Genomic DNA, 12,260 nt, shown 5'->3' on the forward strand with positions numbered 1-12,260 from the left:
TTACATTTAAGCAAATGAAACGCATATACAGTAGTACTAATATATTAATACTAAATGCAAAGTAATAACACTCTATTTAAATTATAGTAAATTATACTTTAGTGAAACAAATATAAAAAAAAAAATCCAGAAAGACTATATAACCATATACCTATATTTTTCAAAAGGCTTTTTTTCTTACAGCACATTGAGCTTTTTTTGCTACAATGCACCCTGATGTCTACAAAGTTTCAGGATGATCAATGAGTGTATCTTGCTATTGTGCAAAGATTTGACATACCTTTTTCCACTGCCCTGCACCTTTCAGCGCCAGTTATCGGCATTTTTGCAAGGCAGCGGTAAAAAATTTTAAAATGACGCTATTACATCTGGAAGGATTGAAAAAATAAGAGCACATCTTTGAAGGAGAAGAGCATAATTCAGATCATCTAGAGCAAGAGCCAAGTGCAATGTATTGCCTTCTGATACCCTATTTATAGGATAACTTAGGTTAACTATTGTTTCTGTGTTCTTGGAAAAAGTAATTTAGTGTATGCAAACTGTCAAACGGACATCATATAAATCCATTTAACTTGGTTGCAATATTCTTAGTTCCTTCATTAACAAATTAGTTATTATTTTATTATGTCTACCTTGCTTTATTAAAAAAATAAAAGCAAAAACCAAAAATTAAAAAAAACCTAAAGAGCAACACAGAGAAAAAACCCCCCACAAAACCCCCAAATCAGAAAACAAACAAACAAAAAAAAGAGCAAAACAAAAATATGCCAAAAACCTATTAAAGAAACTTCCAAGCTCTAATTTTGCAACACCTTTCTTCTTTCTGATTGATTCTTATGTGCATTCTTGGCTGTTGACTCTTCCATTCAGGCTATTAAAGGTGTTTTAAAAGACTTTGCCTTGCCATAATGCTCTTGACAGAGCCAATTTCTTGCCACAGAGTGTTCAGCATTCTGTGCAGTGGCTATCAGAACAAAGCAAAACATAACCAGTCTTGGAGATACTGTCTAAAATCTGGCACCATGTTCAAAGATTGATCTGTATAATGCATCCGGTCCTTAAGCACATCTCTGAATGTCATTCCTGTTAATCCAAAAGTCCTTTCAAAGACCAGCCTAGCTGAATTCTATATTTTGCTGATTTTATACAAAACTCTTTATACCCAAAACACGTATTGGAACACAGTATTATGCTATCTGTTATAATCCACTGTTACCTCAAAGAGATATATAGAGAGATATATCAATATGTCAATTACCTTTAATTAAATGAATATCATCTCTTTAGACTCATGTCTTTGCCAAAATATAGAAGTGTTGCAAGTTGGTTAGCCAACCCTTCATCAATTGGGTGATTGCTGATAGCACACTGGTACAGGAATCAAGAGCCAGACTTTCATTTGCCAACATTCTGGGAAGGTTATTTCTGGCACCAAACTACACCTGCATGTTAGAAGAAAATGCTTTTATACATTTCCACAACCAGTTCAATGAGACCAACAGCACTAGTCTGGTTGTCAAGTCTTGTACACATGTCACTGCATTGATATGGTAGTAAAAAATATTTGATTTTTCCAAGTAAAGCTTAAGGAACAAAACCAAGACATTAGGGACTGTAGTGACAGGACAAGTGGTAATGGGTTAAAACTTAAACAGGGGAAGTTTAGATTGGATATAAGCAAGAAATTATTTACTGTTAGGGTGGTGAGGTACTGGAATGGGTTGCCCAGGGACATTGTGAATGCTCCATCCCTGGCAGTGTTCAAGGCCAGGTTGGAAGAAGCCTTGGGTGATATGGTTTAGTGTGAGGTGTCCCTGCCCATGGCGGGGGGGTTGGAACTAGATGATCTTAAGGTCCTTTCCAACCCTAACTATTCTATGATACTATGATTCTATGAAAGTGATACATTTTGAAAGTCAGTAGTTAGCATATATAAAAGACAGTATGTATCATAAAAGCCAGAAGTCACTGCTGAATGAAAGAAATGAAGACTTCTATATGTATCTCCCTAGTGTAGGGAGATCCCTGAATCCTAAGACAAGTCTGAAGACACATGTTTTAGCATTTCTCTACTGAGTAGTTAGTTCAAGACTCTTATTCTCTCTTTGGAGTGCAAAGGTCCCCTTACATCTTTCTACAATCACCTTCCTAGAAAGTGCATATGACTGCAGATCTATGATTTCTACCATAGGACCAGGCAGATAGAATTTAGGCACTCTGGTGTCTTTGGGACAGATTTAAATGATTTGAGTACTTAAGTGAGAACTTACGGATAGAGTTCAGACCTAAAGATATCACCTCTGTAACCTTAGGCACTTCATCAAGATACCTAAGGAATACTACCTTCAGTTCCTTCTAAGGTATTATCAAATAATTTATTTAATTAAAATTTGTATCATCATGCTGTCTTTCTTCACAGAATACTAAGTTCATAGCAATGAGTTCTTGACTTCTGTGCCTCAATTAGATTGGGTAAATGTTCTGTAGATGTCCAAGGACAAACTATCAGCTAAATTATTTAAAATGTATAACTTCCACTACAGTATGACAGTAATCTACCTTCCTGCTATAGCCTGTTTAGAGTGGATCATATCTGTGTATCAAGCTGTCTGTCTCTTGCTTCAGTAGAGGTTAGTGGTCAACAGCTCAATGTCCAGACGGAGTGGTATACCTCAGAGGCAGTATTGTTTAATAACATAGACAGTGGGATTGAATGTACCCATAGCAAATTTGCAGATGGCACAAAGCTAAGTGGTGTGGTTGACACACCTGAGGGATGGGATGCCATCCAGAGGGGCCTGGACAAGCATGAAAAGTGGACCTCTGTGAACCTCATGAGGTTCAACAAGATCATGTGCAATGTTCTGCAAGGTGCTGGGTCAGGACAACCTCCAGTATCAGTATAGGCGGGGGGGTGAAAGGATTGAGAGCAGCCTGTGGAGAAGGACTTGGGGGTACTGGTGGATGAAAATCTGGACATGAGCTGGCAGTGTGTGCTCACAGCCCAGAAAGCCAATTGTATCCTGGGCTGCTTCAAAAGAAGTGTAACCAGGAGGTTGAAGGAGGTGATCCTGCACCTCTACTCTGCTCTCGTGAGACCTCATTTGGAGTACTGTTTCCAGCTCTGGGGTCCTGAGCACAGAAAAAGGCATGGATCTGTTGGAGCAGATCCAGAGGCAGACCACAGAAATTATTAAAGGGCTGGAGCACCTCTCCTGTGAAGAAAGGCTGAGAGAACTGGAGTTCAGCCTAGAGAAAAGAAGGCTCCAGAGAGACCTTATTGCATGCTTTCAGTACTTAAAGGGAGCTCTCCAGAACGATAGGGACAAACTTTTTAGTATGGTGGTTTGATAAGACAAGGGCTAGTGGTTTTTAACTGACAGAGGGTAGATTTAACTATTAGGAAGATATTTTTTCCAATGAGGGAGGTGAAACACTGGAACAGGTTGCCCAGAGAGATGGTAGATGTCCCATCCTTGGAAACACCCAAAGACAAGTTGGATGGGTCTCTGAGCAATCTGATCTTGTTGAAGATGTCTCTGCTTACTGCAGGAATGTTGGACAAGATGACCTTTAAAGTTCTCTTCCAACCCAAACTATTCTACAAATCTATGATTCTAACTAGGAAGAAATACAGCATTCTGCCTGAGGGCACCCATGAGGTACAATGAATGGTGATCTTAGACCACATGAAGCATTCACTTTTAATATGAGGAAGCTTACCTGATTTTTTTTTTCTTTCTTTCTTTATTTAAATAACATTTTTGCTCTGTTTAGCATTGGAACATTAATACACTTTGAGGACATATGGTTTCTAAACTTTATGTCATGAAGTAGGCTATTGGTTCATTATTCCACATTTGAAACTGCATCACTCTTCAGAATCTGAGAGGCTGGGATCAGAATAGAAAACAAGTCCTTCTTTCCAGGAGTGTTTACTCAGTTTATTTTAGGGTCTTTCTTAAAAAAAAAAAAAAAAAAAAAGGGCCAAATACTCCACAAGAAGCTAGAAATCACAAAGAAAACAGAATCCTGAACTTCTCTTTTGCTAAGCAGTAGGATGCAGCATCAAAGTCCTTTAATTTTCTGATGCATTTTGTGCTCCCCTCCTTGTGAAACAGTGTCAGTAAGGCAGATGCTCAGCTAGCATATTCTATACCCTGGTAAGTGTATTATCCTTCTAGTGCATGTAGAAAGGTGGTATGAAGGGAGCGATGAATTTAGATCACCTTTTCCATACAGGAGCTAATTTAAACACTGAGCCAAAAATTAAAAAAAAAAAAAAAATAATCTCTAGCAAGCACTTTCCTTCCAAGACTAAACTCAGGGAAATTTTGGGGGAACAGTTTACTACATCCTATAGCAATATAGAAGCCACATTGATTTGGACTCCCTCTAACCTATCTACTCCTCTAACAAGTTCCCAACAAGTCTTGCCATAATCTTTCCTGCAAATCTTCATACCATGCTGCAAAGTATTCAACACATATTCTCAGACCTGTGCTGCAAAATTATATTCTAGTGCAGGCCATTATATCTTAGTCCATGCACAAACCCAGAGGGACACCATTAATATATGATAGACAGTCCAGATTTGGCCTATATATTCAAGAAAGAGCCAGTCCTAAACGGTGTAGAAGCCAAGCCATTCTGCACTATTTAGTCTTAGGACAAGAGATCATTTCCTGGGGTACATGCCTGAAGACACTAGTGAGGTCTGCTTTTTCCTTTTAAAGAGGGAAGGCGGCTGTCTCTTCTGAAAAGATGGAAGGCTCTTGATCTCAGATAGACATAGGTTTCTGTTGCAACCCTATTCTATACATCTGAGCACAGTGACAGAATATTGTGGTGTTTCCAGTGGGTGTGTCTAAATTGCTCCTGTCTCACCATATAAATTGCTGGAACATGAAGTGCCTGTGAACTGTGGAAATTACTCTGAATTGTAAGAGCTAAGCTTTTTATTTGACACAATCTTAAGGAACATTTTGAACTTGACCCAAAATTCTTGGTAATTTTTGAAAATGTGTTTCAAGTCTAGCATCCAGTATCTTCAAGTGGTTTTATGTTTTTTACACAAGGCTGAAGAAATTATTACAGAATTCAGAGTATTTTAAAGCTATGGAATACTACAATTCCTAGTGTAAGTGCTTTTAAAAAGGTACTGTTCATCTGCAGTGTTTTGGTTTGAAATGTTAAACTTGAGTAGTATAATGTCAATGTCCATATTCATGACTGATATTTCACCTTTCTGTGTTGTACAAGTGCACCTGGAGTTACAAAAGTACTGGAAGACTCTGCAGTCAGGAATGTAATTTTAAAAACTCCTTTGCATAGAAAGACCTCTAAAAAAGGCAAAAAAAAAAATTTAATATTCTCCATTTCAGGTACCAAATTTTACTCCACTAGTCATTTCTGTATTTAAATAAGTTATGAATAACTGGAGCACTGAAAGGACTGTGAAACTTTTCACTATCTAATTCTGAATAAATATTATAAAGACAGACAAGAAGAGCTTTCTTCACATTTCATCATTATTCAGGTAATGTATAATGTCTGACTACAGCATTTACTCATATTGTGAAAATATTTTCTATTTGACTTTAGACGTAAAATAATTTTTAATTCTTTAATTAATTCTTAGTTCAAATTTAAATTATCTTTAAAAAGTTCCTTTTGGAAATGACTTAATGAAATTTAAACCAAGGCCATTTTATTTCTTTGTGATAGGAGGAAAATCTTCAAACTGCATTTTTAGATATCTCAGAATAATTTCATTTTAATCCTTCCAAAAATATCCAAAATTATTTCAATGACTACTACACTATGTTCAACCAAATTTAATTTCTAAATTCTTTTTTGAAGACATATGAAAAGATAAGTCACAAATATATTTTGTTTTTTCATTTTCTTTTGGTTTGGTTTTGTTTTTTTGAGTGGAAGTATGCTAGTTTTTTTTTGAGTGGAAGTATGCTAGTACATGCTAAGTTCTTTCTTTCTTCAGAGAAACCTTTAGTAAATTCAATACTTGCATAAGGACTTGGGCTAATACTACTTGAGACCAAACAGATTTTATCTGCACAAAAAATGTTGAGATAGGATAGGATAAGTGTCTTTATTCACCTGCACTTCCATAGGAAATGTGCTCAGGAAAGCATTAGGGATTTCAATCTAATTCTATTCATAACTCATTTTGCATGACCAGATCATTAATTTATTTCATAAGATAAAATTTTCACTTTTAAAAAATTTTAATTCTCAACTCTGAATTGCCAGACTTTCAGTTTGTTGTAATTCTTATACCAATTGATGAAAAAGCCAGTTAAACCAGCACAAATGGAAAAGCAATGTTGCTTTTAACACAAGAAAATCTAAGAAAAATGCTGCCTAACAGTTACATTGCCATGATTTTTCATCACCTCCAGCTTATACTGTGTGTCATTATAACTATTTAAATCTTTGCATGTCACTTCCATTAGGCTCTGAGCCACCAATTACACTAGTTCACAGGAGAGGAGAATTTGGATTGCCCTATGTCCTCTTGACCTCAGGCTATGTAAAATGCCCTTAAAGGACAGCTAAAAGGCAAAAAACACTCACTCTAATACTTCCTTTCCTATTTGGAGAAAGGAGAGTAAGCCCAAGAAACAAGCAGGTAATTTATAGTTAAACATTTTCCTTTGATATGTATATAACTTTTCCTATTTCAAGCTAATTTGATTAAGTACTCACAAAGGGGGGCCGAAGGAGAAAGTTTTTTCTTCAAGCAGCCAGCCAGGAAACACAGTAGCAGGGACAAAATTTATTATTATTATTATTATTATTAATCGATCTCCAAGTGGTAAACATAATTGACTCAAAATAACAGAGGAGCTGAATTAAATCTGAAACATTTAAGCATACTTAATCTGGGGTTTTCCAGTGCTAAGACTTTCAAGTACTTTCAATACCACAGAAAATGTAGATAAAAACATATTATGGGTTCACAAGTTGTTTTGTGTCAGCTGAACTTCAACAACTGACAATATGGATGCTGTTACCTCACTACATATACGAAGTAAAATACTCTAGCTTATGTCTTCTCTTGTTAAGACTTAAGCAAATGCATTTCATATTACATTTCCTGTCAGTTACATAGTCAAAGTGCAAAGTAATTACCTACATCTGATTTAGTCATCTAGATGCCTTATATACAGCACATGGAGAAATGACAGCTGTATGGAGTGATTCATCTAATTCTAAAGTAGACAGATAAAATATATCAGAAGAAATATGCCTTAGAAGTACTTATTTCTTTTTTACTAAGTACTCTGCCAGTTTAGATGCAGACATCTAACCGAATTTGCACGAGACAAACTCAGCTACAGTTGCAACAGCTCTGCTTACACGCAACAATTGATCTCTGGCAATAATTCATTGTATGTTTGAGCTGTGAAGACTCTTTTCTATGTAAAGAGAGAAATGTAATGCTGGCTCAAAGTACTTATTGCCTATATGCACACCATGTTCTCCTGCTCACCTCAACTGTGAAAGCATGAAAACTTGATGAATCAAAGCCACCACTTAACTTCAGTCCTTCTGGTGCTACAAGAGGACATAGTTCTACATCCTTCACAATGAGACCCGTGGGAGTAGAAGACCTCAGTTGCAGCTTCATAAATTTTAACTTCAGAATACATACTGCTTTTAACTGACTTCAGCAGGAAATATACACCTGTGTAAATGGTTAAGGTAACCAGTTCTGCTCTTGCCTGTGTTGCCATTTTACCACCAATTAGATACTTTTATACTCAGAAACTGTGAAAGCTTGGGCGTAAATCTGCTAGGTATGTACACAGTATGAGGGGGAAGGGGCTGTTACAAAACAACCAAAACTAACAGTCAGTCATCATCCATTCAGTTAGCCAACAGTTTGCAAGGTTTGCTCAATTCTTCAGATCACTGTTCTAGTATCAAAAACTTTAATCTTAATGGGTCAATCTCACACAAAAAACAAACTTCTCTGGCCCAAAACATTAATGTATATAGCTTCTATACTAATATTTTATCAGGACAGATGTTACCACAAGTCAACTATCAATGAGTTTGCATCAGTTGAAGGAAAAATGTGAACTAACCACAGAAAAAATAAAATTTAAAAATCCTATATTCCTATACTTCATATATAAAATATATAAACTGCTCAATTCTAGGTAGCTTAGAAATTAACCAGTGTTTGAAAAGAACATAAACAATATGTAATTTATCTTAAAAAATAAGATATCTCCTTCACTGTCAAACAAAAACTGCTGTCAATATCTCATCTCAGACTGTGATTAACGGTATTTAGAAACAATACTGTTGAGATATGTTTTGCAGGGTTAATCCTGGAACTTAGTTACTTAGGAAATTATCTGCTAATTGCTGTTCTTCATTTAGATTCAAAGCATAACCACTGTAGCAACAGTTAAATTGCATGTAAGGATGCACTTTGTCATAATCTCATGTTTTCAGAGGCTTTTAACTTCCTATAAATTATCTGCTCATAAAGTTATTCTGAGCCCAAGGAAGGCATTTTGTATCTGTCTGACACAATGCCATTTGACTGCTTAGGATTTGCATGTTAAAAAATGTGCTACTTCTTTTGCCTCCTTTTTGATGACACATTAGCATACTTGTCAACTTATGGTACTCAAAGCTCCCCAGGTTTTTTTAAGGCGCCAGCTTGCAGTTCTCAATGAGTAGAAATGCTTCTGACACATTTGGGAAACTGCTTAGAAATAACACAGGCTTAAGTGTTGCTCAATTAGGGAAAGGTCAGTGATATTTGAAACTGCCCAAAAGGAGCAGTGACACTGAAAAAACTATCAAGGTTTGTTATATTTTCCAGTCAGTCAAAAGGGACCAGTCCACTGACATGGAAAATTCTGCTTCTGCCATTTCCCCCTCTCAAAACAAAGTAGACATAAATTTGTTTATACTGGCTGGAAAAAAAATATTTACCTGTCCTAAACAATTATTATCCTGTGAGGAAACTACAGCTAAGCAGGTGACCATGCGTATCAACATCTGACACTTGGCCACAGCTCAGTGATCTTGAGTGTAGGCATTCTGCAGTGAAATATGGGTCTAGACATCTAACTGCTACTCTCACGTGATCCCAAGTCTAACAGTGACAGTGTCAAAGTAATTAAGCACCTCAGAAGACTGGCTGCAGAATCCAATCCGGCCTCCTCAGTAATGCCGATGAGGCATGGGCTGTCACCTCCTCACATTTGCTCAACAGAAAACCAAAACCATCGATGTCAGATTCACTGGGAATTTGCAAATGACTGGGGCTTAAGGTGCTTGCTGAATCGTCACAGGAATGAAGCCATACACACCAAAATGAGAGACAGTGGTCACAAACAGAGGCAGCATCACAAGAAGTATCCTCCTTGTCTTATGAGGCTGTCACTCCAACTGGCATATATTGTGAAGTAATAAGCAACACCTTCTCCAGATCCCAGAAAGGAGGGAGATAAATGGCACTGAATTGGCTGTGTTTTCCAAAAATGTCTCAGACAAGGTACAGCCGCAGCAGGCTGAGCAGCTGAGCTCTCAGAGACTGGGCTCAGAATCTGAGACAGAAAAGAAAGATTTATTGCCATCTGGTAACAATGATGCCAATGTCTTGGAGAGACCCACGGGGCTAAGCAGCAGGACCTAGCAACGCTAAAACTAGAGGGACATAATTAGGTATCTTAATTACTGAGCTGCTTATAAATTTGGAAATTCTACATTATGTTTATGTTATTACAGTTATCTTTGGTGGGGAAAGAAGGATGTGGAAAACTGAGCCTTTAAGAGAATGAGATGAGCCAAACTGAAGCAGTCGCTGTCATCTGGTGTCTGGTTATATTAATCAGAGACTCCTGTTCTACAGTAGATCACCCAGGATTTGGACACTGAACGTAGCAGCCCTCTCATGCTGCCTGGCACTGAGTGACTGCTGAAAAACACAGCAACCTTGGTAGTTGACAACCTCTATATATTCTCAGGACAGCTACAGCATGAACAGTTTATAGTGTAAGTTTCTCCACTCTAACTGCCAAAATATCACTATACTCACATGTTTCTCAAAGGGAAACAGCAATATTGGAAACTCCATCCCCATTAAAATGCATGGTTGTCTACAGACAGCTAATTATTAATAGCGGCTGTAACAGCAATTTGAGAGAGATAAGCATTTCTATAATTTTGAGTAGAGGTTTAAGACAGCATGGCATGGCAGAGAGACAAATGCTCTATTCACGCTTGCAGCCATAACCCCTCCCCTTAGCAAATCCAGAAATTACTGATGGGCAAATAGGATTGTTAACCATACTCTGGACAGGCAGAATCAAAGAATGCAACAAAATCAGCAGCTGACCTCTTAACCCTGAGCTTTTGTAGTTTTCAATCAAGAGCAAACATGAAGTATTTTCTTACTTTTCACTGGAAATCTCCAAATGGAATTTCAAAATAGCTGGGAAACTGAAATTCAGTGTAGAAATCTGGTGTTTTCCTGGCATTTTTTTCTAAATTTACTGGTTAATTGTTGCATGAAATCTCCCATACTTCTTGAACAACTCAACAATAGTTAATCTGACAGTTCACACAGAGCATTTAAATGCCTTTAAACATGATAATGTGATTCCAGTGGCACTTTTACCTTTTCTAAGCCCTAGACTAACAGCTTTGTGAGTCATAAACTGCAGACCTGACTAAAAGGTGAGTATACTGCAGTTGCAAAATTATACATGTTACACAACCAATGTATATCATATGTAAATGAACACAGTTGGTGAAGGAAAGAGCTGTTTGTATAATAGCACCTTTCCTTTTTTTGCTCTTTTTTTATTCTAAAAGAAATTAATAAGAAGCATGAAGGCAAATTCAGTGCCTGCAGAAACCACTCCAGCGGCAAAAGGAACAGTAAACAGTTACTGTCTAAAGAATCCTTTACAGTTCTGCAGAGCAGAAGACAATTACTCATTTTGAGGTGATGTTCTCACTCTTTACCCACCTTTCTTTTTTCCTAGACCCAGATCCAAATTGTTTTTCTTCCAGAGAACAGCCTTCTTTATTTCACTTTTTAACTCCAACAAATACAACTCCTACGTATACAAACTAGGTTTCTGTGTCAAGGGGCACTGAAAATATTCTGGTATTGTTGAAGAGACAAATGGAAAAAACCTTGATTTGGCAGGATGTTCTTGTCAACAAAGAACAAACATAGAGGACTCACATGAACAATGAAAACCTTAACCAGAAAAGAAATCACATGAAATAGTATTATTTTAAAAGCACTAAAAATGTCTCAGAAGTACCTAGCAGGCAAACAAGGAATTTTCTTTGCTTATTTTATAGAGGTTTGTTTTGTTGTATTTTACAGCACAATATGAAGCCTAGGAACACACTATCATACTTTGTAGCAGAATTTAAGACTTGGTAAGTGTCTGTACTTTGTATAAAGCTATTGGATGAGGCTGTGTTTTCTGGCATAGCTTGCCACGGTTTGATAGCATTTTAAAAGCACACTGTGCTTGAAATATCAACACTGAGTGTTTGTCAGTTTTATTCTCTGCAAGTTACTTTGCTATGTGTAATGGAATAATTAGTATGAAGTTTTGCATTGTAGCACTTATTCTCACAGTTGTTTATTACATATGGAGCCTAACTTTGAAATTTTTATTTGCTTTCTTTGCTGTCATTTCCATGACATTCGTAATGTTCATGATGATTTAATTTGAAATTGGACCAGACAATATTAATGGAAGTTTTAGTGATTCCAGTCATTAAACATATTCCTTTGCTAGCATGTAAATGAGGTTCTTTGCAGAGTACTTATTGGTTTGCTTTCTGCTTAAGGATGTACATCATTAAGTCCATTTCATGAAATAAAACACTGGACAAAAAGTAGAATCTAGAGGTTTTTCTTTGCAATCATCTCAAAGCATCAGTGTTATGACATGGATATAAATGTGCATCACAGGAAAGGGTGAAAAATACATCATTTATTCCACATTTAAGAAAGTATTAAGTGTTACAATAGTTGTTTTTTTTTTTTCTTAAGCTGATTCACAAAGGGAAAAAAGAATTTAAACGAAGTCAGGTTTCAGGGAGAAAACTAAATAATTAAACTAATCCTAAAAATTAAGACTGTGCTTAATATTTGCTGGAGTTTGAGGGGCTAGGAAGCAAAATGTACACTAAAGATGGGAGAAAATTCATTTCTCAGAAAATACACCTCTCAGTCAGGT

This window comes from Melopsittacus undulatus, chromosome 2 (genome assembly GCF_012275295.1).
Source record: "Melopsittacus undulatus isolate bMelUnd1 chromosome 2, bMelUnd1.mat.Z, whole genome shotgun sequence".
Taxonomy (NCBI): Eukaryota; Metazoa; Chordata; class Aves; order Psittaciformes; family Psittaculidae; genus Melopsittacus; species Melopsittacus undulatus.